The 26,555-nt window shown below is 39.7% G+C and overlaps 1 pseudogene; it reads right to left on the bottom strand.

Annotated features, from left to right (window-relative positions):
- Window positions 1–1,575: 1,575 nt before the first annotated feature.
- LOC120870992 lies at window positions 1,576–2,506 on the bottom strand (annotated as a pseudogene).
- Between the last annotated feature and the right edge of the window lie 24,049 nt (window positions 2,507–26,555).

Genomic DNA, 26,555 nt, shown 5'->3' on the forward strand with positions numbered 1-26,555 from the left:
ATATAGCTAGAGTGATATCTCTAGTCTTGGTATTTAAATCAAAACCAAATGTACTTTGAAAGAATTACAGTTTTTTTTTTTTTCTGTTTCTAAGAAAACAGCAACTCTTCTGAAATCACCTTAGTTGTTCCAGGGTTCCACATCTAGAAAAGAAACAGATTACTGAGGCACAACCCACTCTGGGGGCTTTGGCCCTGTTCCTAACCCTGCAGGAATATCTATCTCCAGTCTGCACTTTATTCCCAGAACGTGGATGCAATGTGAAAGCCTTTCTGCACAGGACCAATGGAGAAAAAGGGAAACAAATGGAAACTGGTACCATGGGAAGAATGAGAATGTTCACTCTCTGGGGCCAGCACAAAGCACAGCAGGAGTGAAGCCAGCATCTACTTCACACTCTAGCAGGTAACCTGGATTATGTCCCAGCTAGCTTGACTGACCTGTGCTTTCCAGAAATTGTCAAGGATCAAATCTCAGACTTTTCCCTTTCCATGCTTGTTAAAATTTCTAGTATAAATGTAAATTTTTCTCTTCATTATAATGATCCATCCCAGGCATCCATCCACTGGCAAATAATGCTATATGACACCACAAGGGTACATACACTACACTTTGTCCTTCTGGACTGAAACATACGTGAACCTTTCTATTCCTCAAATATTGTCACAAAGCCTATGATTGAAAATCTCTAAGTTTGCTTTGTTTTGGAGTTATTATACATATCCTCAGTACTTCAGCACAGAAGTTGTATAATTTTGTTCTCTACTAAGGAAAGGGAGTTTCAAGGTCCAGTAACCTCTAAATCATTTTAAAAGTAGCCATAGTAAGAACTATGGTCCATATGACAGACATGTCACCAGACAGACAAGTAAACTACACCTTGTGAAAGCTAAGAGATCCAGCAATTCATGATTTTAGTGCTTGAATCTTTTATCACTCTATCCCCAGAGTTAGATTTTTCTTGGCTGGAGTCCAAAAATCCCAACCTATCATCTGGGTAGAAGAGATTCTTATTATTACCACCGATTAGATGAATGTGTCTCAGAGAATTTATTGTTTCTATATCATGAGATGGAGCTGCCTGGCCTAGAAATCATCTCTGAATACAAACTGCCCATCAGTCAGCCTGAGATCTTCATTAGAGGGATAAGTGCTGTTCAGAATCTGTGGGAAGTAATGGGTTGCAGCTTCCTCAATTGCAGTTTAGGTTGAGAAGGTTGTTCTCTGCTCAGATGGCTGACTGACATCACCAGTCAGCGCAAGTGCTATGCATGGTACTGATGGGCTGGCATGAGTCCCTTGCATCATCCCAATCCATGAAATATCAATGTCACCAACAGTATGAGATAAGTCCTGACTGAAAGGGTGAGACAGAGGCTTGCGACTTCAATTTGCCAGATATCCCTGTAATTATAATACTGAACCACTTATTAAAAACTAAGTGGTTTCTGTCCTGTAGAAAAGGGCAGAATGTGATTGTCAGTGTCCCATCAGAAGAGTTGATCAATATCTTTGGCACTGTGGGAAACAGTGTGAGGAGTATGACCTCGATCATCTCTATTATGTGGCCTGGGGTTAGGACACTTGGATGATCCGTGTCACAGCCCCTTCATATGCTTGACTTGGATCCTGCATATGGGGACTATCTTTTTCCTTTGGAGAGAAAAATCGTCTGTCTTCATCATGCTTCCTTACCATGGCATGATGGTTCTGACACTCATGCAAGTATTTCCTTCTTTCCTTTGGAATTTTCCCTTCTGCGTCTAATTTAGTCCGAGCTTGCCTCCTCTTAAGTTGAAGGTGGTACTGTTTGGCATTGACATAGAGAGGCTCTTCTTCAAGCATCTTCGGCCCAGGGAGAGGGGTTCTCTGAATTGTAGGCACAGAGCCAGCACCAGGTACCAACATGACCATCACTCCTGAATTAACCACATTGCCTGCTACCAGAAATGTCACAGTGACAGTCCCTTGCCCACTGCTGGTTGTGTTGGTGTCGGCTTCCATATGAACAATCTGTGCTCCTGCCAGACTGGCTGTGGGGATGGTGATCATGCCTTGCTGGAGAATGGTGCCATCTGCATTAACTGGCTGATAGACAATTGTCTGCCCTTCAGCAGTCTGTGCCACTTGCTGCCCCTGGAGAGCAATCTGCTGCTGTGTCTGTGTCTGGCCAGCAGTGACAGCCATCTGGGGCTGCTGGATGATGATCTGCTGGGTCTGGCCCTACTGGCCCTGTACTTGCTCAGCCTGCCCACCCTGGATCTGGATCTGTCCTGGTGGGATCAACTGTATCTGCTGCAAAACCCGTGTCCCAGACTCAGGTACCTGCATGATGGTTTGACCTTATCCACCAGGAAGAGTCTGGACCATGATGTGTTGGCCAGCTGATGTGACTAACCAGCCTCCACTGACCTGTGCCATTAGTGGCTGCCCTTGGACCTGCTGCTGAGTCTGTCCAGCCTGTACAATAGTCTGCTCTGTTGTTGTTTGCTGTATAGTGTTTCATGGTCCCTCCAAGTCAGAGTCCTGTCCACAGTCAGATTCACCCTGGAGATCCTAGAAGATGGCCAGATGCATTCCACACCTCACTCCCCCAATTCACTGCCCATGCTGACTGGTTCCAGTACTGGACCCCGAAACTCAATCACAGGCTCCAGCCACTGCTGCTGATATCACTGCCTCTGCCTCGCAAAATAGCAGTCCTTCCTCCCAAAATCATGTGAGTATGGACAAAATTACAGGACATATTGCATATAAGACTATATTTAAGCAATATAATGTCTAATCCTTATTAGACATTAAACCACAGAAGGACAGCATCTGTATCTTGTTTATGTATATTTTTTAATATCTGTTGTTCAACATATAATAATGTTTATTAAATATTGAATCAATATAGGTTGACTGGATCTGCATTAAAATTGTACATCTGAGAAAATGTTCTTCCATAAGAACATTAGAGACACTTAACAAAATCACATACAAAAGTAGTGGTAGTAAAACAACTCTGAAGACTCTGTTAAAAAAGCCTAATTTTTTTTTAGCACTTTTTAACTTCTGGGGTATAAATCCTCCCACTATGGTGAAAGTAAAGTTGCTAATAGATGCCACTGAACTTAGACCTGAAAATTCACTGTCACATCATTTACATAACTGTACTTTTCTGATGCATGAAAATATACCTATCTAGTTGGCATTTATATCTCAAAGATAAAGATATGCAAGAAGGCAAAGTGGTTGCTGAGGAGGCTTTACAAATGGCTGTGAAAAGAAGAAAAGTGAAAAGCATGGGAGAAAGGGAAAGATATATGCAACTGAATGCAGAGTTCCAGAGAATAGCTAGGATAAATAAGAATGCCTTGTTAAATGAACAATTCAAAGAAATAAAGGAAAACAACCGAATGGGAAAGATTAGAGATCTCTTCAAGAACAATTCATGCAAGAATGGGCATGATAGAGGACAGAAATGGAAAGGCCTATCAGAAACAGAAGAGATTAAGAAGAGGTAGCAAGAATACAAAGAATAACTATACAATAAAGGGCATAACCACTTGGATAACCACAATGGTGTGGTCACTCACTTAGATCCAGACATCCTAGAGTATGAAGTCAAGTGGGCCTTAGGGAGCATTACTACAAACAAAGCTAGTAGAGCTGATGGAATTCCAACTGAGCTATTCCAATCCTAACAGATGATGCTGTTGAAGTGCTGAACTCAATATGTCAGCAAATTTGGAAAACTTAGCAGTGGCCATGGGACTGGAAAAGTCCAGTTCCCAATACAATCCCCCAAAAGGGCAATGACAGAGACTGTCCAAACTACCATACAATTGTACCCATTTCACATACTAGCAAAGTTATACTCAAAATTCTTCAAGGTAGGCTTCAGCAATATGTGAATCAAAAACTTCCAGATGTACAAGCTTAGTTTAGAAAAGGCAGAGGAACCAGAGAATAAATTGCCAACATTTGTTAGATCATGGAGAAAGGAAGAGAATTCCAGAAAAAAAAAAAAGAGAGAGAGAAAACATCTAATTCTGCTTTCATTGCCTTTGCCTGTGTGGATCACAACAAATTATGGGACATTCTTAAATAGATGGGAGTACCATACCACCTTACCTATCTCCTGAGAAACTTGTATGCAGGTCAAGAAATAACAGTTAGAATTGGACATGGGACTACTGACAGGTTCAAAATTGGGAAAGGAGTACAATAAGGCTGCATATTGTCACCCTACTTATTTAATTTATAGACAGAGTACATCATGTGACATGCTGGGCTGGATGAATCACAAGCTGGAATCAACCTCAGATATGCAGATGATGCCACTCTAATGGCAGAAAGTGAATAGCAACTAAAGAATTTCTTGGTGAGGGTGAAAGAAGAGAGTGAAAAAGCTGGTTTGAAACTCAATATTAGAGAAACTTAGATCATGACATCTGGACCCATCACTTCCTGGCAAATAGAAGGGGAAACAAAGGAAGAAGTGACAAATTTTGTTTTCTTGGGCTCCAAAATCACTGTGGATGGTGACTACAACCACAAAATTAAAAAAAAAAACAACAACAACTTGCTCCTTGGACAGAAAGCTATGACAAACCTAGATAGTGTATGAAAAAGCAAAGACATCACTTTGCTGACAAAGTTCCATATTGTCAAAGCGATGGTTTTTCCTATAGTCATGTATGGATGTGAGAGTTGGACCATAAAGAAGACTGAGTGGTGAAGAACTGATGGTCTTGAATTGTGGCACCAGAAAAGACTCCTGAGAGTCCCTTGGACTGCAAGGAGATCAATTCAGTCAATCTTAAAGGAAATTAACCCTGAATAATCCTTGGAAGAACTGATGATGAAGCTGAATCTCCAATTCTTTGGCCACCTGATGTGAAGAACTGACTCATTGGAAAATACCTTAATTTTTTAAAGAATGAAGGCAAAAGGAAAAGGGGTCAGCAGAGGATAGGAAGGTTGGATGGCATCATTGACTCAATGGACATGAAGTTGAGCAAATTCTAGGAGACAGTGGAGGACAGAGCAACCTGGCATGTTGCAGTCCATGGACTCACAGAGTCAAACCCAACTTAGTGACTGAAAAACAGCAACATCAAATCTACTTGGCATTTATATCTATCTCAGATAAACTGAAAGTTGTTTGAAAGCAAATTGTAATTAAATGTTTATTTTTTTTAATATCTTATAGTGTTTCATGGCATATTTTGAGTGAATGTTTTAAGTAAAAAAAAAAAAAAACACACAACAAACTGATTACAGGGGAGGAGGTTTAGCTGTTCAATTTAAACTCAGCTATTCACTGATGCAATCAATGAAATACTGAATTTTTTTTTCAAGTCAATATCTCACTTTGGTAATTTACCTAAGAGCCTCCTATGAGACAGCAAAATGATTCTTCAATTAAAATGAGTGCTTCTTTATGGGTATTATTATCATGTTCAATACTGCACTGGCTGTGACAATAGATTTCCAGTTCTGTTTGTGTAAACTTAAGGACTCATTTAGCTTATCTAAGACTCAGCTTCCTCATTTGTGAAATGAAATCATAAGGATTGACCTTAGAAAGTTGCTGTAATTATGAAATGAAATTCTGTATGTCAATGGCTTAGAATAGGTTGACATATACTATGGGCTTAATAAATAATAGCCATCATTAATTTCATGGAGAGCTTCTGAAAGAATAATGCATAACTATTTTTAAAATACCTACAGATCTTAAATGAAGTAAAAGCACTGTTCTTAATTGTAAAGCAGTAAGCAAATTACAGAATACTTTGAGGAAATGGGTTGTTTTCAGGAAGTGATACACAAGACACTTCTACAGTGTTGGTAACAATCTGTTTCTTCTGTTGGGACTCTCCTGGAGTTTGTTCAAACTCATATTCATTGAGTTGGTGATGCTATCCAACCATCTTGTCCTCTGTTACTTCCTTTTCCTCCTGTCTTCAGTCTTTCCCAGCATCAGGGTCTTTTCCAATGGGTCAGTTCTTCACACCAGGTGGCCAAAGTATTGGAGCTTCAAGGTCAGCCAGTACTTCCAATAAATATGCAGGGATGATTTCCTTTAAGATTGACTGGTCTGACCTCCTTGCAGTCCAAGGGACTCTCAAGAGTTCTCCAACACCACAGTGCCAAAGCATCAATTCTTCATCACTCAGCTTTTTTTATAGTTCAGTTCTCACATCCATACATGACTACAGGAAAAACCATAGCTTTGACTATACTTATATTGTTATATATATGTATATACAAGGTCTTCTTAATGATTGCATTTTGCATATACATATAAGCTGTTTTCAGAAGTAATATTGTGAAAGAATTTTAAACTAGAATGGAACTGGAGAATATGAAATGCAAAATCTCATGCATGCACTCAGAAAAACTAAAGAATGAGACAGTGATTTCCACTAAATGCTCAGTGTACAGAAAACAAAGCATTATCTCAGAAATCATGGACATCCACCAAGAATTTATTTCCATCTTCAAGCTAATCATTACTGCTTAGACTCTGGCTGAGCTTCCCACTCTTGGCACTCCTTGCCTATAAATACAGCCCAACTCATACCTTCATGGAACTCCTCTGTAGCTTACTATAGCATGTGTTTCCCAAATTGCAATTCCTATGGTAATTACAAATAGTATTAGGTAAATTGTATTTGTTTCAGTTTACCTCTTTATCTAGACTGACATTCAATGGTTTTAGAATATGGGATTTGAAGGAGACAACTGCCTCAGAATCAAAATTCAGTGAGGTACCCACACTGAGATGCTTGCACTCAACGCTTTTTGGGTTTCCTTCTTCTGATTTGGTGAGCCCTCTCTCAAATTTTGTGCCCCTTCCTTTTGGTCAAGCTCTCCAACTTTATTCAGAATTTAGATAAAAGATTGTCTTTCTGGTAGGTACTTTTTTGGTTTTTCAATTAGGATGTGCTTGGCTTAGATTTAAACTTGTAGATTTTACTAAAAATAAAAGTAAAAATAAAATACAATCTAGAATCACAATAATATTATTAAGTATGTTTCAACTAGACAAGATTATTTAAGATATTCACTAGAAAACAAATGTTCCCAAATCAAACAAAATAAGGTACTTTTCCCCCAGTGAATTCGAGGTTCTTGCTTTATTGCAAAAGAATTCAGAGATGGAGTGGTAGGTAAGAAGTGGATTTATTTAGAGAGAAACAGAGTCCACAGAGTGTGGGTCACCGCAGAAGGCAACAGAATTTTGAAATATGACATGGTTAGTTTTTATGGGACCAGTAATTTCATAGGCTAATGAATGGGAAGATTTTACCCATTAAATTTTGAGGAAGGGACAGGAATTTCCAGAAATTGGGCCACCACCCATTTTTTGGGGCCTTTTATGTTTGGTCTCGCACAGAGTTGGACACGACTGAGTGACAACTGAACTGAACTGATGTTTGGTCTCAGAACTGTCATGGTGCTTGTGTGATTTGTTTGTTGAGGCTCAAAATCTACTGAAAGTTGACTCTTTTGCCCAATTGGACCCAGTAAAGTAAAAAGATCATGAACCAGGTTTTGTCATATCCTACAGCTATGTCAGTTTTTAAGGCTGTGCCCTACTCCCTTCCCTCCTGTTTCAGTACTTGTTTTAATTGGCAGGCAGAAGTGTCTAGAGGCTCCAAAATTCCAAAATAGCTTTACTGCAAAAAGCTAATGAAAAATCAAAGATTCAATATCTACCTAAAATAAAGAACTGTAAGACTAGGTAGATCTTATTATTCCCTTTCTATCTTCGTCTTTTTGAGTACATGTTTCTCTAATCTTGGGTCTAAATTTGTTACTGAGTCCAAGCTGCCTGTGCTTACCACACTACAGGGCAATAATTAGGAGTCAGGTGTTGAGGCAAGGAATAGCAAATTTATTCAGAAAACTCGGTGTCCAAGAAGATGATGGGCTAAACTTATAGAGGACCCTCTTATCACTGTCTGGATTCCAGTTTATTTCACTGAACAGAGAAGTAGAGGAGGTGAGGAAGTAAAGTCAAAAGACCATGAATCTTGCAAAATGTCTTCTGGTTTGGCCAACCTTGGGTGGGGGAATGTATTAATTTCTTCTTCTTTGCAGCCGTTCACAGGTGGAGAGGGTCAGAATGTCTCCCTGTGAGCTGAACAGACACATTTTGTCTGTTTAACATTCAGGCAAAGGAGCAGGGTTCTCAGAAGCAAGCTATTATGTATGCTTATAGTTATAAACAGCATCTTTTTAGTGGTTATAATAACAAAAGCAACAGAAAGCAAGGGTTAAGATAAAACAAACTGATCCAACATGCTGTCAAACTTTGTTTCCTTGCTACGAATTGTCCTTCCACTTTGACATGACTATATGGCCATAAGAAAAATTCATCAAACCAATGGCCTTAAAATACTCTCACATATATTCTCAAAGAAAGTCCAGCACATGGGCCCCTCTCAAGTTTGATTCTCTGTTAAACTGCTACAGGCTATTCCCTTAAACAGATAAAGGTAAACCAGAACTAAAATTAATAGAAAATCTTGCCAAATTCTTGGGCATGCCAAAAATGCACTCTCTACTTTAACTCCTACTTATTCTAGTGACTACAGGTAGGATTCTGGAAAAAATTGTGGAAGGTGACACAGGGTGAGAATTCTTACTGGGTCAGTTCTACCAAACCTCTCTCTGTAGGCTGCAGTCAAGAGAAGAAGATAAAATTTCACGTCAACTTTTTTCTATATTGAGACATTTTTCTATTGGTCCTTTCTCGCCTGCTAATCTAGGAGGGAGAGCAGTGAGTGATGCTAAAGAAAGATCTTAGTTCCCTGCCTAGGACTTAAACTTGGGTTCAGTTCAGTTCAGTCGTTCAGTCGTGTCTGAACCCCATGAATTGCAGCACACCAGGCCTCCCTGTCCCTTACCAACTCCTGGAGTTCACCCAAACTCATGTGCATCGAGTTGGTGATGCCATCCAGCCATCTCATCCTCTGTTGTCCCTTTCTCTCCTGTCCCCAATCCTTCTCAGCTTCAGGGTCTTTTCCAATGAGTCAACTCTTCGCATGAGGTGGCCAAAGTATTGGAGTTTCAGCCTCAGCATCAGTCCTTCCAATGAAAACCCAGTACTGGGTAACATGGATGAAAACTAGGAACCCTAGCCCCCAGACCAGCAGGGGCTAGATAGTAGAAGCAAAGTAGCCCTGGTTCTTGCCCCTATTTGAAAGAAAAAATGCTTCAAAGAGATAAAAGTTACAACACAGGTACAGAGTTTATTATTAGAGACATAGCACAGTGTATAGAAGAGCACACAGGAAAATAACTTGCTTATCCAGCTCAGAATCAGGGCACAGATACACACCCAGAGAGAAAGGGTATGGGCACCCTCTCTAAGGAGCACAGTAAGTCAGAAACTAGGCAGAGACATACCTGGAGAGGAGTGCAGGCAACCTGAGTGAGGAGGAGCACAGAAAAGAGGTGATGTAAATCACTTATGCAGGACAGTCCTTCCAGGACTTTGTTTACCTTTGGCCAATTACCTTGTTTCTTTCTTTTCACCTGACTAATTAATCCTTGGAACCTCTCCAAGATGCTTTTGCAACATTTTTCTAAGATGGATCCCACCACTGAGGCCTATGAGTGCATGTCCACACTTATTATGGGGTGGGGCGTCCTCCCACTCTGACCCCCAAGAAGCCTTCCTACACATGTACAGACAGGGAAGTCTTCCTTGACCTCAGGAGAGGGCACTTTATCTCCTTGCTTTAGTGGAGTTCAGCTTTTGCTACTAACTTTGTTCTTGGAATGTCTGGGTGAGAACAAAGCTTGAATTTTACTTCAGTTGAAAAACCTGAAAAGTGGTAGTTGGTCCCATTATGTCTTACCTCACTGAGAACAACTACCACTTTCTTATTGGTTTTATCTCCTGTTCTGAGACTCTTTCTTGGCAACAGTCAGCCTGGAGGAATCAAAATATAGTCAGATAGAAATGTGAGTTATACCCCCATTTGCAACTAGATTTGGCTATACAGAAATGTGGGTTGAACTCCATTTGCAGCTAGAGTCCTACCAATTACTTCCAGCCTTCAGAGCAACCCCTGAGGATTCTTGAGATTTTCTCTTGGTCACCTTCAAGAGTAGCTCTGGATCTTGGGAGGGTAGTATCCTTTCCACTCTCTTTGGAGATGTCTCGAGGCAGAAGGAAAAGGGGACAACAGAGGATGAGATGGTTGGATGACATCACTGATTCAATGGACATGAGTTTGAGCAAGCTCTAGGACTTGGTGATGGATAGGGAAGTCTGGCATGTACAGTCCATGGGGTTGCGAAGAATTGGACAAAACTGAGCGACTGAATTGAACTGAACTTGAGTCCAGTGGGTCACACATAAGTGTCAGAAATATTTGTTGTTTGCTTCAGCTAAATCCTGGCAAGATAATTGAAAGGTTTTTGCTGTTGTTGTTTGCGGGGGCAACCCAAGATGGATGGGTCATGGTAGAGAGGTCTGACAGAACGTGGTCCACTGGAGAAGGGAATGGCAAGCCACTTCAGTATTCTTGCCTTGAGAACCCCATGAACAGCATGAAAAGGCAAAATGATAGGATACCAAAAGAGGAACTCCCCAGGTCATTAGGTGCCCAATATGCTACTGGAGATCAGTGGAGAAGTAACTCCAGAAAGAATGAAGGGATGGAGCCAAAACAAAAACAATACACAGTTGTGCATGTGACTGGTGATAGAAGCAAGGTCTGATGCTGTAAAGAGCAATATTGCATAGGAACCTGGAATGTAAGGTCTATGAATCAAGGCAAATTGGAAGTGGTCAAACAAGAGATGACAAGGGTGAACGTCGACATTCCAGGAATCAGCGAACTAAAATGGACTGGAATGGGTGAATTTAACTCAGATGACCATTATATCTACTACTGCGGGCAGGAATCTCTCATAAGAAATGGAGTAGCCATCATAGTCAACAAAAGAATCCAAAATGCAGTACTTGGATGCAATCTAAAAAACGACAGAATGATCTCTGTTCGTCTCCAAGGCAAACCATTTAATATCACACTTTTCCAAGTCTATGCCCCAACTAGTAATACTGAAGAAACTGAAGTTGAACGGTTTTATGCAGACCTACAAGACCTTTTAGAACTAACACCCAAAAAAGATGTCTTTCTCATTATAAGGGACTGGAATGCAAAAGTAGGAAGTCAAGAAACACCTGGAGTAACAGGCTAATTTGGCCTTGGAATGCAGAATGAAGCAGGGCAAAGACTAATAGAGTTTTGCCAAGAAAACGCACTGGTCATAGCAAACACCCTCTTCCAACAACACAAGAGAAGACTCTACACATGGACATCACCAGATGGTAACACTGAAATCAGATTGATTATATTCTCTGCAGCAAAAGATGGAGAAACTCTATACAGTCAACAAAAACAAGACCAGGAGCTGACTGTGGCTCACATCATCAACTCCTTATTAGCAAATTCAGACTTAAATTGAAGAAAGTAGGGAAAACTGCTAGACCATTCAGGTATGACCTAAATCAAATCCCTTATGATTATACAGTGGAAGTGAGAAATAGATTTAAGGGCCTAGATCTGATAGATAGAGTGCCTGATGAACTATGGAATGAGGTTTGTGACATTGTACAGGAGACAGGGATCAAGACCATCCCCGGAAAAGAAATGCAAAAAATCAAAATGACTGTCTGGGGAGGCCTTACAAATAGCTGTGAAAAGGAGAGAGGCAAAAAGCAAAGGAGAAAAGGAAAGATATAAGCATCTGAATGCAGAGTTCCAAAGAATAGCAAGAAGAAATAAGAAAGCCTTCTTCAGTGATCAATGCAAAGAAATAGAGGAAAAGAACAGAATGGGAAAGATTAGAGATCTCTTCAAGAAAATTAGAGATACCAAGGGAATATTTCATGCAAAGATGGGCTCAATAAAGGACAGAAATGGTATGGACCTAACAGAAGCAGAAGATATTAAGAAGAGGTGGCAAGAATACATGGAAGAACTGTACAAAAAATATCTTCATGACCCAGATAATCATGATGTTGTGATCACTCATCTAGAGCCAGACATCCTGGAATGTGAATCAAGTGGGCCTTAGAAAGCATCACTATGAACAAAGCTAGTGGAGGTGATGGACTTCCAGTTGAGCTACTTCAAATCCTGAAAGATGATGCTGTGAAAGTGCTGCACTCAATATGCCAGCAAATTGGGAAAACTCAGCAGTGGCCACAGGACTGGAAAAGGTCAGTTTTCTTTCCAATTCCAAAGAAAGGCAATGCCAAAGAATGCTCAAACTACCGCACAATTGCACTCAACTCACATGCTAGTAAACTAATGCTCAAACTTCTTCCAAGCCAGGCTTCAGCAATACGTGAACCATGAACTTCCTGATGCTCAAGCTGGTTTTAGAAAAGGCAGAGGAACCAGAGATCAAATTGCCAACATCCGCTGGATTATGGAAAAAGCAAGAGAGTTCCAGAAAAACATCTATTTCAGCTTTATTGACTATGCCAAAGCCTTTAACTACGTGGATCACAATAAACTGTGGAAAATTCTGAAAAAGATGGGAATACCAGACCACCTAACCTGCCTCTTGAGAAATCTGTATGCAGGTCAGGAAGCAACAGTTAGAATTGGACATGGAACAACAGACTGGTTCCAAATAGGAAAAGGAGTATGTCAAGGCTGTATATTGTCAGCCTGCTTATTTAACTTCTATGCAGAGTACATCATGAGAGACATGGAGCTGGAAGAAGCACAAGCTGGAATCAAGATTGCTGGGAGAAATATCAATAACCTCAGATAAGCAGATGACACCACACTTATGCCAGAAAGTGAAGAGGAGCTAAAAAGCCTCTTGATGAAAGTGAAAGTGGAGAGTGAAAAAGTTGGCTTAAAGCTCAACATTCAGAAAACGAAGATCATGGCATCTGGTCCCATCACTTCATGGGAAATAGACGGGGAAACAGTGGAAACAGTGTGAGACTTTATTTTGGGGGGCTCCAAAATCACTGCAGATGGTGACTGCAACCATGAAATTAAAAGACACTAACTCCTTGGAAGAAAAGTTATGACCAACCTAGATAGCATATTCAAAAGCAGGGACATTACTTTGCCGACTAAGGTCTGTCTAGTCAAGGCTATGGTTTTTCCTGTGGTCATGTATGGATGTGAGAGTTGGACTGTGAAGAAGGCTGAGCGCCAAGCAATTGCTACTTTTGAACTGTGTTTTTGGAGAAGACTCTTGAGAGTCCCGTGGACTGCAAGGAGATCCAACCAGTCCATTCTAAAGGAGATCAACCCTGGGATTTCTTTGGAGGGAATGATGTTGAAGCTGAAACTCCAGTACTTTGGCCACCTCATGCGAAGAGTTGACTCATTGGAAAAGACTCTGATGCTAGGAGGGATTGGGGGCAGGAGAAAAAGGAGACGACCGAGGATGGGATGGCTGGATGGCATCACGGACTCGATGGACATGAGTGGGTGAACTCCGGGAGATGGTGATGGACAGGGAGACCTGGCGTGCTGCAATTGATGGGGTTGCAAAGAGTTGGACATGACTGAGCGACTGAACTGAGCTGAACTGATAGTCAGAAGTTAGCCAAGTTGGAAGTTAATTTTCACAGCCTGAGGGAATTTCTGTTTAGGTATCCTCACCTAAGATAAATGAACTCCTGGACCTAGATGGAAAGAAAAACATCATGAAGCCTTTGCAGATTCCAAAGGCAAAGCTCTAATTTCAAAACACAGTGTTAGGTAGTTAGAATGGCAAAAAGGAGTCCAAAATGGTGGTAGCTAAAAGACAAAGGAGGGAAAAGCCCATGAAAATAGAACAAAGGAAGGTCTGAGGACCAGAATGAGGACCTCAGGTAAAACAAACAGCCCTCCTGGCTAGCCCAAGTTACATAGGGCAGGCCCAGAGGGGAGGAGACAAATGTTTAAAAGGAAGAAGCCTAGAAGGATTGGGGCTTATCCTCTTTTTGTTCCGCTCACCCTCATGCTCAGAGGATGTATTTTCCTTTGCTTGTCAATAAAGCTGAGCTACAACACTCGCTCATCCATTGCTTCAAATTTTTGCTGAGGTGAGACAGAACCGAGGAAATTACACACTCCCCCGACAATATAATATAAATGGAGTACTTTCATAAAACTGAAGCTTAATTTTCTTTCATTGGCTGAATGGATGATAGTTTTATGACTGTTAGCCTGCTTCTAATTAGCAATTGTAAAAGGTTTTTCTGTACCTTTTAAGTAATCTGCCTAGAAAGAAAAAATTGTATGTTTTATCAAAATAATCTCCTGGACTTTATTTTGCCTTTATCGGATATTTGATTACTTAAGAAAACTCAGCCTTTTCAATATTTAAGAAAGTAAGCTTTATTCACAAACTATGTAATCTGTTATATTTGCTTTAACATCTTCTATTGTAGGCTGCAGTCCATGGAGTCGCTGGGAGTCGGATACACTGAGCGACTTCACTTTCACTTTTCACTTTCATGCACTGGAGAAGGAAGTGGCAACCCACTCCAGTGTTCTTGCCTGGAGAATCCCAGGGATGGGGGAGCCTGGTGGGCTGCCGTCTATGGGGTCGCACAGAGTCGGACACGACTGAAGTGACTTAGCAGCAGCAGCAGCAGCATTGGCACCCCACTCCGGTACTCTTACCTGGAAAATCCCATGGATGGAGGAGCCTGGTAGGCTGCAGTCCATGGGGTCACTAAGAGTCAGACATGACCGAGTGACTTCACTTTCACTTTTCACTCTCATGCATTGGAGAAGGAAATGGCAACCCACTCCAGTGTTCTTGCCTGGAGAATCCCTGGGACGGGGGAGCCTGGTGGGCTGCCGTCTATGGGGTCGCACAGAGTCGGACACGACTGAAGCGAATTAGCAGCAGCTGCAGCATTGTCACTCTGGTTAAATAGATAGTTAAGATCATTATTTCATCTGTGATCTTATTTATTCAAATGTTCAAACATTTTGACATTTTGACAACTTAAGAATCTGCCTGCCAGTGCAGGTTTCATCCCTGTGTCTGAAAGATCCCCTGGAAGAGAAAGTGGCAATCCACTGCAGTATTCTTGCCTGGAAAACCCCATGGACAAAGGATCCTTGCAGGCTACAGTCTATGGTGTCACAGAGTTGGACAGGACTGAGTTTGCATGCATATGCATACCAAAATCTAATTCTAAATGGAGTTTTTTTGTTATTTATTTGTTTGTTTACATCAAATCGGGGGCTTCTTGGGTAGCTCAAATGGTAAAAACTCTGCCTGCAATGCAGGACACCTGTGTTTGATCCCTGGGTTGGGAATATCCCCTGTAGAAGGGCATGGCAACCCACTCCAGTATTCTAGCTGGGAGAATTTCAGGGACAGAGGAGCCTGGCAGGCTATAGTCCATGGGGTCACAAAGAGATGGACACAGCTGAGTGACTAGCTTTGAGTTTTTTACACTAAATTAGCTTTGAGATTTCCCAGAGAGTTCCTGGAAAAATCTCAAAGTATTTGTCTGTCATCACAAAATGTGAAACAAATCAGGTCTATTTAATATATTAAATTATATGTGGAACATTATCAAATTAGAGGTGATGCTAAACCTTAGCTTATATATTTATGGATTCATGTTACTATTATAACTGTTGTAAAATTGTATAAATTTCCTAAAAAATCTAATGAGTTCCTGTGTCAGTCACAATTCTAAGTTCAGTCACTTAGTCATTTATGACTCTTTGGAACCCCATGGACTGCAGCATGACAGGCTTCCCTGTCCATCACTAACTCCCATAGCTTACTTGAACTCACGTCCACCAAGTTGGTGATGTCATCCAACCATCTCATTCTCTGTTGTCCCGTTCTGCTTCCGCCTTCGATCTTTCCCAGTATCAGGGGCTTTTAAAATGAGTCAGTTCTTCGTATCAGGTGGCCAAAGTATTGGAGTTTCAGCTTCAGCATCTGTCCTTCCAATAAATATTCAGGACTGATTTCCTTTAGGATGGACTGGTTGGATCTCCTCACAATCCAAGGGGCTCTCAAGAGTCTTCTCCAATATCACAGTTCAAAAGCATCAATTTTTCAGTGCACAACTTTCTTTATAGTCCAACTCTCACATCCATACATGACTACTGGAAAAAACCATAGCTTTAACTAGATGAACTTTTGTTGGTAATGTCTCTGCTTTTTAATATGCTGTTTAGGTTGATCATAGTTTTTCTTCCGAGGAGCAAGTACCTTTTAATTTGGCTGCAGTAACCACCTGCAGTGATTTTGGAGCCCACAAAGTAAAGTTTCCACTGTTTCCATTGTTTCTCCATCTATTTGCCATGAAGTGATGGGGCTGGATGCCATGATCTTAGTTTTCTGAATGTTGAGCTTTAAGTCAAAATTTTTACTCTCTTCTTTCACTTTCATCAAGAAGCTCTTTAGTTCTTTGCTTTCTGCCTGAAGGGTGGTGTCATCTGCATATCCGAGGTTATTAATATTTCTCCTTTCCATCTTAATTCCCACTTCTGATTCATTCAGCCCAGCATTTAGCATAATGTATCCTGCATATAAGTTAAATAAGCAGGGTGACAATATACTGCCTTGACATACTTCTTTCCTGATTTGAAGCCAGTCTGTTCTTCCATGTCCAGTTGTTACTGTTGTTTCTTGACCTGCAACAGATTTCTCAGGAGGTAGGTAAGGTGGTTTGGTATTCCCATCTGTTTCAGAATTTTCCACAGTTTGTTGTGATCTACACAGTCAAAGGCTTTGGCATAGTCAATAAAGCAGAAGAAGTATATGTTTTCCTGAAACTCTCTTGCTTTTTTCAATGATCCAAAGATGTTGGCAATTTGATCTCTGGTTTCTCTGCCTTTTCTAAATTCAGCTTAAACATCAGGAAGTTCACGGCTCATGTACTGTTGCAGTCTGGCTTGTGGAATTTTCATCATTACTTTGCTAGTGTGTGAGATGAGTGCAATTGTGTGGTAGTTTGAGCATATTTTGGCATTGCCTTCTTTGGGATTGGAATGAAAACTGACCTTTTCTATCCTGTGGCCACTGCTCAGTTTTCCAGGTTTGCCGGCATATTGAGTGCAGCACTTTCACAGTATCATGTTTTAGGATTTGAAATAGCTCAACTGAAATTCCATCATCTCCACTAGCTTTGTTCGTGGTGATGCTTCCTAAGGCCCACTTGAATTCACATTCACATCATTGTAGATATCTGGGTCATGAAGATCTTTCTGTATAGTTCTTCTGTGTGTTATTGCCACCTCTTATTAATATCTTCTGCTTCTGTTAGGTCCATACCACTTCTGACCTTTCTTGTGGCCATCTGCATAAAATATTCCCTTGGCAGCTCTGATTTTCTTGAAGGGATCTCTAGTCTTTCCCATTCTATTGTTATCCTCTATTTCTTTGCATTGATCACTAAGGAAGGTTTTTTTTTTTAATCCCTTTGCTATTCTTTGGAACTCTGCTTTCAAATGGGTATATCTTTCCTTTTCTCCTTTGTCTTTTGCTTCTCTTCTTTGCTCAGCTATTTCTAAGGCCTCCTCAGACAACCATATTTCCTTTTTGCATTTCTTTTTCTTGGGGATGGCCTTGATCACTGCCTTCTGTACAATGTCATGAACCTCTGTCTATAATTCTTCAGGCAATCTATCAGACATAATCCCTTGAATCTATTTGTCACTTCTACTGTATAATCATAAGGGATTTGATTTAGATCATATCTGAATGGTCTAGGAGTTCATCATCTGAGGCATAGTTAACTCCTAGTCTTATTTTTGCTGACTGTCTAGAGCTTTTCCATCTTTGGCTGCAAAGAATATAATCAATCTGATTTTGGTATTGACCATCTGATGATGTCCATGTGTAGTCTTTTTTTCTGTTGGAAGAGGGTGTTTGCTATGACCAATGTGTTCTCTTAGAAAAACTCTGTTAGGCTTTGCCCTGCTCCATTTTGTACTCTAAGGCAAAGTTTTCCTGTTACTCCAGGTATCTCTTTACTTCCTACTTTTTCATTCCAGTCCCCTATAATGAAAAAGACAACTTTTTGGGGTGTGAGTTCTAGAAGGTCTTGTAGGTCTTCATAGAATTGTTCATCTTCATCTTCTTTAACTTTACTGGTTGGGGTGTAGACTTGGATTACTGTGATAGTGAGTGTTTTACCTTGGAAGTGAATAGAGATCATTCTGTCATTTGGGAGATTGCACCCATGTACTGCATTTCAGACTCTTGCTGACTATGAGGGTGACTCCATTTCTTCTAAGGGATTCTTGCCCACAGTAGTAGATATCATGGTCATCTGAGTTAAATTCACTCATTCCAGTCCATCTTAGTTTGCTGGTTCCTAAAATGTCAATGTTCACTCTTGCCATCTCCTGTTTGACCACTTCCAATTTGCCTCGATTCATGAACCTAACATTCCAGGTTCCTATGCAATGTTGTTCTTTACAGCATTGGAATACTTCCATCACCAGTCACATCCACAACTGCATGTTGTTTTGGCTTTGGCTCTGTCTCTTCATTATTTCTGGAGTTATTTCTCCACTGTTCTCCAGTAGCACATTGGGTACCTACCTACCTGGAGAGTTCATCTTTCAGTGTCCTATCTTTTTTCCCTTTCTTACTGTTCATGTGGTCAGTAAGAGACTGACCCAGACTTGCCCATGAGTGTCCAGGACTCTCCAGCAGAGGCCTGGGTCTCTGGTGGCCTGCTGCAGGGTTGGGGCACTGAGTGTGGCAGTGGGTGCATGGGACCTTTTGAAGGGTTTCACCATTATCTTCATTACCTCCACCATAGTTTGACCTCAGGTCAAACAACAGGGAAGGAACACAGTCCCGCCCATCAACAGAAAATTGCATTAAAGATTTACTGAGAACAAGACCCAGTTTTCCCCTTGGTCAGTCGCTCCCATCAAGAAGCTTCCATAAGTCTCTTATCCTTCACCATTAGAAGGCAGATAGGAGGAAAATCACAATCACAGAAAACTGATCAAATTGATCACATGGACCACAGCCTTTTCTAACTCAGTGAAACTGTGAGCTATGCTGTGTAGGGCCATCCAAGATGGACGGGTCATGATGGAGAGTTCTAAGAAAACGTGGTCCACTGGAGAAGGGAATGGCAAGCTACTTCAGTATTCTTGCCTTGAGAACCCCATGAATAGTCACAATTCTGGTTATTATCTTAAAATGTTGTGTATCACAGAAATTAGCAAATTTCTTTGTCAACTCCATAATATGAATTCTTATCATATATTTAACTATGGCATTTTAGCTCCTTTTGTTATTTACACACCATTATTGTTTTACTCTGATGCTTTTGCAAAATTGAGATTCATAGAAAGGACGCTACCAAGTATTCTTGATCTCTGTCCCCCACTGCCAGATCACAAAGTGAAAAACCTTTGGTGCCTGTTTTACAACTGGAACAAGACTCCACCCAACATCTGATCCCAGGCAAACACTGGAGTCTCAGAATCAAATGGACTGAAAAGAGGAAACTGCAGGAGATAGTGAAGGACAGGGAAGCATGGCAGGCTACAGTCCAAGAGGTTGCAAAGAGCTGGACATGACTTAGTGACTGAACAACAGGAAGAGAAGTAACTGACATGGAGGTAAACTACTTCCTCCCAACATGTGGAAGCAAGAAAGTTTCTTTCCATTTCTCCTTCCCTCCCTGATGTTATTTTCTAAATTCTCATACCATGAAGGTCTTTTTATGATTCATTTGTCCACTTTTTGCTTTTCTTTGGCCTGGAAATATGATGCCACTTTCCAGATATCTAGGCCATTGCAGAGAAAATTCAAATGATCCCTGGGTTTTCCATGAAGCTGCAGATTCTATAGCTTCAAGTTATCTGGAAAAATCTCAGTCCCCTCTCTATCATGTCAACCTCTAACTCTGGAGATCTACTTTCCTGTTTTTGGTTAACAATCCCAAACCTGGGGAATATTGTATCAAGACTCTGCACAAAGGAATTCAAGGCAAATGTGACTAAAATACATCCAGCTGTGTGGCCTGAAGACCATTACAATTCACTGACCTCTATTGCTCTCATATTTCCAGTCCTGAGCCACAGTTTTTAGGAGAAATTGCAGGAGGAATATCTGATTCAAATTTGATTCCTTTGCCAGATTTCCTACTCCTCAGGCCGTGAGTAATTGCAAATGAGGCTATTCAAGAATCTCTTAACTCTTGACAAATTTCCATAGAGCCTCTGGCCAAAGTTGTCCTTGAAAATAGGATAGTCCTTGATTATCTGTCTCTCTCTCTCTCTTTTTTTTTTTTTTGCCATATTATCTTTTGACTAAACAAGGAGATATCTGTGCTATAGTCAGCATCATTTATTGTACTTGAATTAACACTTTTGTGAAGTCAAGATTCAAATACATAACCTTTAATAAGAAGTCCATTGGCTACCACAAATGCAATCTTTTTCATCTTGGAATTTGGTTTTATTCAGCTGGCTACCTACAGAATTGAGCTCAGGGTTTACATCTATACTTAAGTTTGCTCCCTCTATCCTATTTGTCATTTTTAAATTTGTATTGTGACTTAACATATTCAATTTTTCTTTATCTGGTCTTTGTAAAAATAACAAGTCTGATACACTGATGTCAGCAACCGTGCTTTGAAATGATATCTAAAAATTGTATCTTTGAATAAGTCTTTCTGCTTTGACCCTCCACTTTGCCTCAATATAAGAAATTGCTCAAATGTGGCCTTTGGTTGTACTAACTACAAAAGCTTCTCTCACCCTGAAGAAAGATGTCCAACTGTGGCATGGTGTAGAAAAATAAACAACGAAGATGATCAGTCAAATAATGAAGGCTATGCAGAAGAAATACTTAGCAATATGTTGGATTATCAAACCCCCTAATGGGGACATGCTCAAAAAGGGGACTTATCAAAACAAACTAAAGTGAAGTGAAGTATGACAGGGGAAAAGTGAAGATGGTCAAGGCAAACTCATAAAGGAAACTTAACCTGATCTTACAGGAATGTATAGCTCTTCTCAGAAATCAGAAAAGGACAACAGCCAATCCCCAACTGCTAGGTCTGTTCATACCACCTCTGGACTTCCTTGTTTCTCTGACTCAGCTATCCTGACTAAAACTGATTATTAAATTTCTTTCTCAAAGATGGTCAATAAAATTCAGTTGTCATTTCCCTTCTTGGTAGCACACAAGCCACCTGAAAGTGGTCCTCTTCATCCTCAAGGGACATGGACTCTATATAAGAATGTCTTTGATTAAAAATAAATAAATAAATAAATAAAATAAAGAAGGAAGGAAAACAATGTCTAAACTATATAGTTCATCAGCGATGCTCTCTGTGAAAGATCTTGATCCAATGGGGAAAATATAGGCTTTCAACCCAGAATGAAATGAGGATATGGAATGGAGAGCCTCACATATGTGCCCTCAGAAGAACAGAACTGAAGAATCTAATCTCTATTAAATACCTGATTTATAGATGATCAAGCATTATTTCCCGATCCATGAATGTCCAACAAATATCTCTCTCCATCTTCAAGCCAAAAAACTTACTGATTTGAACTCTGGTCAAACTCTCCACTCTTTGCACTCCCTTCCTGTAAATACAGCTCAATTCAAACTCTAAAAAGATTTGCTTGTAGGTTACTATACCATTTTTCCCCAAATTTCAATTCTTCTGCTATTCCCAAATGACTTCAATTTCAAGGAATTAAAGCTTGCCTCAGTTTATTGCTTTATGTCCCCAATAATACTGATACTGTTAGTTTAAAATATATTTTATTGAAAATATTTGCAGTATGTTTGAAAATCAAGGAATAAAAATACATTTTTTAACCAATTTGCAGAAATTTCAAGCATCTGTACTAAGTAGTCTTTATTATTGTCCCTTGAAGCAAATAATCTAAATACATCAGGTAAAGATAAAGTTTTGGTGGTAAAATAAAGGGGATTTTTGCCAATACGCAATTAAAAGAATAAGTTTATTAAAATTAAATTCAATGTGGAATTAAAAAAATATGGTTATTTTGCAAATGCCAGACAATGGAAGATAGCAAAAGAGAGAGAGAGAGAAAGAAAAAAAAAAAAGGTTTTGTTTTTAACTTTATAAAACATTATCCCAGTAATATTTACTACTTGACAGAGCTATTGCTTACCCTTTTAAGCTTTAGTGATTTCAGATTGTTAGTGTGGAGTTCAAGTGGCTATCTAATTGCCTAACCTAGTTAGCAAATTGTTTGCACTGTAGGTCTGTATTTGCCAAAATAACTTGTGTAATTTTTTTAGCTTATATGCTGTATTCCATCATTTTGTTCTCTTCAGGTAATTAAACTCAATTTTCAATGGCATTAGAGCTAAATTATGTTGTAATTATAGTATAATGATAAAACCCCAGGCTATTGATCCAAGAGTATTTGTAGTTTCTTTTATTCAGTGTACTGTTGAAACATGATTTATTATTGCCTTAGGCCAGTATCAGTAAAATGAAAGATCTGAACTTAGGATATCCATTAAGACCCTTTGGGGACCTGAAAAGCTGTCTTCAATCTTTGTCCAAAGATCATAGCTAAGCACACTAATGAAGATAATGAATTCTCTTTTCATATTAATTCAAGTCTGAGGGTTTTTTTTCAATTAAATAATCAGAAGTGAAAGAAAGAACAAAGAAAATATGATAAAAGAATAATCAAGAGGAGAAAGAGAAAGAAAATGAGAAATAAAAAAGAGAAAGGAGAGGAGGAAGAAGCTAAGAAAGAGGAAGAGGAGCATGCTGCTAAGTCACTTCAGTCATGTCTGACTCTGTGCGACCCCATAGACAGAAGCCCATCAGGCTCCCCTATCCCTGGGATTCTCCAGGCAAGAACGCTGGAGTGGGTTGCCATTTCCTTCTCCAATGCATGAAAGTGAAAAGTGAAAGTGAAGCCGCTCAGTCATGTCCAACTTCTAGCGACCACATGGACTGCAGCCTACCAGACTCCTCCGTCCATGGGATTTTCCAGGAAAGAGTACTGGAGTGGGTTGCCATTGCCTTCTTTGTGTGAAGAGCTGACTCATTGGAAAGGATCCTGATGCTGGTATAGGTTGAAGGCAAAAGGAGAGGGGAGTGACAGAAGATGAGATGGTTAGAAGGGATCACCAAACTCATCAAACATGAGTTTGAGCAACCTCCAGGAGAAAGTGAAGGAGAAGGAAACCTGGCGTGCTGCAGTTCATGGGACTGCAAAGGGTTGGACATGACTTAGCAACTGAATAGCAACACTGAATAAGTAGAAAGAATGTAAAAATTAAAATGTGTTCAATTGGTAAATCAAATGCTGGGCATTCTGAACAAACTCACAAAGTAGGTGGGTTGTGAAAAGAATTTGAATCATTATGTAAATTGCTGCCACTGACACAACAGTTCTCCTGGAAGGGAAAGTCTTGTGAAGTGTCAAATTGTGTTTTAGATCATCAGTATTTTTTAAGAAAGAAGAACATTCCCCACCTCCCCACCACAACAGACTTTAACTGAAGGTGTTAGTGGATAATATTTATTCAGGTCACTGTCTTTGCAAACCATTAAATGTAACCCTAATAGCCTTTTGTTCTCATTAGAAATTTTTGAGTTCATTAAATGTCATATTTAATCAATGACATTCCTAATCACTGATATTTGTAGCTACAACATGACCCAGGGACCACAGATGACTATTACCATGATCGATTTTGAATTTCTCTTATTAACATCATTTTAAGCTTCAGGCTTTAGTTTTAAAAATTGCTTGGAGTAATTACAAAAATAGTTATTGTCATATAATTCTTTTTTCACTCTTTGTTGCAAGATAAAAAGTCACACAAATTACCCTTGTTTTTCATTCTGCCAGATAATGGGCAATAGTATCTATCATTCAAATCAGTAGCTGCTAAGGCCTTTTGGATTTAATTGGGGATTGATGGCTGGGACTTTTTACTTTTCTAATGCTCACATATTTTGGATAACATTGTCTATCAAAATGTGAGAAAGTAACAAATAAAATTATGCCTCTGGTGATATGATGAAGGCAGAGGCTCCAGAGGGGTTTTTTGACCTCTTTTCCCTGTTTTCATTGGCCTGGGCTCCCTCGCATAGATTTACATTGATTGCAACATTGAGTTTCTGGGTTTTCTACATTTTTCACCTTAATTACTTTTCACTTAGAGCAGTAAAGGAGGAGGGATGCATCTCCTCAGTTTTTTCTTAAATAATCCTAATAATAGCTAGAAGATAAATTTAAAATATGCACCAAACTTATAGTTTAAATTCCAATGTAAAATAGAAATTCAGGGTAACTGCAGTTAATTTTGCTTTTTTGTCTTTTTTTTTCCTTTGATAAGAAAAAAAAAAACAAAGAGAACTAAGCTTGCTTTTAAAAGTTCTACCTTCAGAATAATATTTTTGTCTTTGGTACCCAGTTTAACAGTGTCTTAGTTTACTACGGTTTCCCCGTCTGAAACTTCTGGATAAGTTACCAAGTGCAAGCTCATGTTCCTAACTCACAGTGAAGTCAAGCTAACCAAAATGTTAGAGAGTTGGTATAGAGAAAATTTGATTGTAGAACTATGCAAGAAGACTTATGCCCCCCAAACCCTGAACTCCTGGGAAGGTTTCTGCAAAGTATTTTTAAAGGCCAGGTGGTGGTGGGTGGTCACAAGGTATATGATCAACTTCACCACAATTATCTGACTGGTTGACGTTGAGGTACCCTTAGGTACCAGTATATCTGGGGGCTTTGTGCTCATGGTCATTAAGTAGTTAATTTCTTCCATTTGGTGTTGGCTTTAGCATCCGTGAAACAACTCAGGAAGAGTGCATCAGACATGATTATTCAGCTACTTCAGAGAAGAGGGACAGAGGGGAATATGAAGAAGGGGGTCTGTCCCAGGGAAGGTCCCATAGCATCCTGCTCAGTTACAAATATATTATCTCAGATTGTAGAATTTTTGTGATAGGTGATAGGATGGAGGAAATATAAAGGGAAGAAGGACACTCTGCCACTGTTGTCCTTTTTAACAAACAATGTAACTCAATGCATGAGCACATGTACATACCCACTTTTATTTCACAAGGAAGATTATAACATATATGAGGAGATAAAGACATACAAGTCCTTCTTGGACATGTTCCTGTCCCAGTACATACACTGGCTCCCTCTCCTTCACATGTGTGTTCCTCTTTTCCCCTGGATTCTTCATCCAAATGTCCTTATGTGAATCATCAGTCACCTTTACTAAAATCTGTCCAGTGAACATGAAGGCAAGTTGTTTGAAAATCACACTTGCTCTCAGCACACCTACCATCAAAGATCTGAGCCCTTTACTCTGGAGTAGTACTCATGGGAGTAGAAGTTGAGCAGGATAATCAGTCCCTCAGAAAGGTCCAGATGAGCAGCGTTTACCTTCAATACACAATCATGAATTTTTTTCCACCTCATGGATGTGAGAATTGAGATTTTTTTTTAATCTACTCTCTCTGTGGCTAATTAGGTGAGTTCTTTTGTGAAGGGAAAAATATTAAGTTTATTAAATTGCAACCCACTCCAGTACTCTTGCCTGGAAAATCCCATGCATAGAGGAGCCTGGTAGGCTGCAGTCCACAGGGTCACTAAGAGTCAGGCACTACTGAGTGACTTCACTTTCACTTTTCACTTTCATGCATTGGAGAAGGAAATGGCAACCCACTCCAGTATTCTTGCCTGGAGAATCCCAGGGACAGAGGAGCCTAGTGGGCTGCCATCTATGGGGTCGCACAGAGTTGGACACGACTGAAGTGACTTAGCAGCAAATATTATTTCAGGTGAAAGCCACAGTTTAGGCCATTTCTATCAGCAATCAAATTGATGTTTTTATCAAGAAAGGATGCCCATCATTATTTCTAAATTGTTTCAAACTTAAAAGAATTCATTAAACTTGGAACACCCGCAGAGGAGTATGCTGGCTCCAAATTAGAAAATGTATACTTATGATGTTGAAAAGGAAAATCACAGAAAAACTATCCCACAAGGCTGAACAAAGAAGGCATGATTTATGTGAGAAAAGACGGAAAAATCAAATCCAGATGGAAAAAATAGAGTATCACTCTATTTATGAAAAAAAAACAAAAACAAAAACAAAAACAATGCACCAAAGGGGCATGAAAACATTATAATATGCCATGCACTATGAGTCAGGGTACAATAGATTTTTTAATTCTTATAACAGAATATTATTATAATTTGTTAGTAGAAATATGATGTGGATATATGGGAAACTAGGAAAAAATGATTGTCTATGGAGGAGGAATACGTTAGTTTTCTCAGAATACAATTTATATTCAGTTTTGTTTTGAACTAGATTGACATATTATATGGTCAAAATAACATTAAATTTAAATGAAGAAGAGAACTAAAATACATTAATCATATCAAAGTGATCCTGTTATTTGACACCATTGACCTCTGCTTGGGACTGAAACACAGCCTAAAGTCAGAATGATACTTGAACCCAAGGTCAGTTAATTACAATCACATACCTGGTTTGTGAACTTACTGAGGCTCAAGTTCTTTGTGTCT

Source organism: Oryx dammah, unplaced genomic scaffold, assembly GCF_014754425.2.
Source record: "Oryx dammah isolate SB20612 unplaced genomic scaffold, SCBI_Odam_1.1 HiC_scaffold_12, whole genome shotgun sequence".
Taxonomy (NCBI): Eukaryota; Metazoa; Chordata; class Mammalia; order Artiodactyla; family Bovidae; genus Oryx; species Oryx dammah.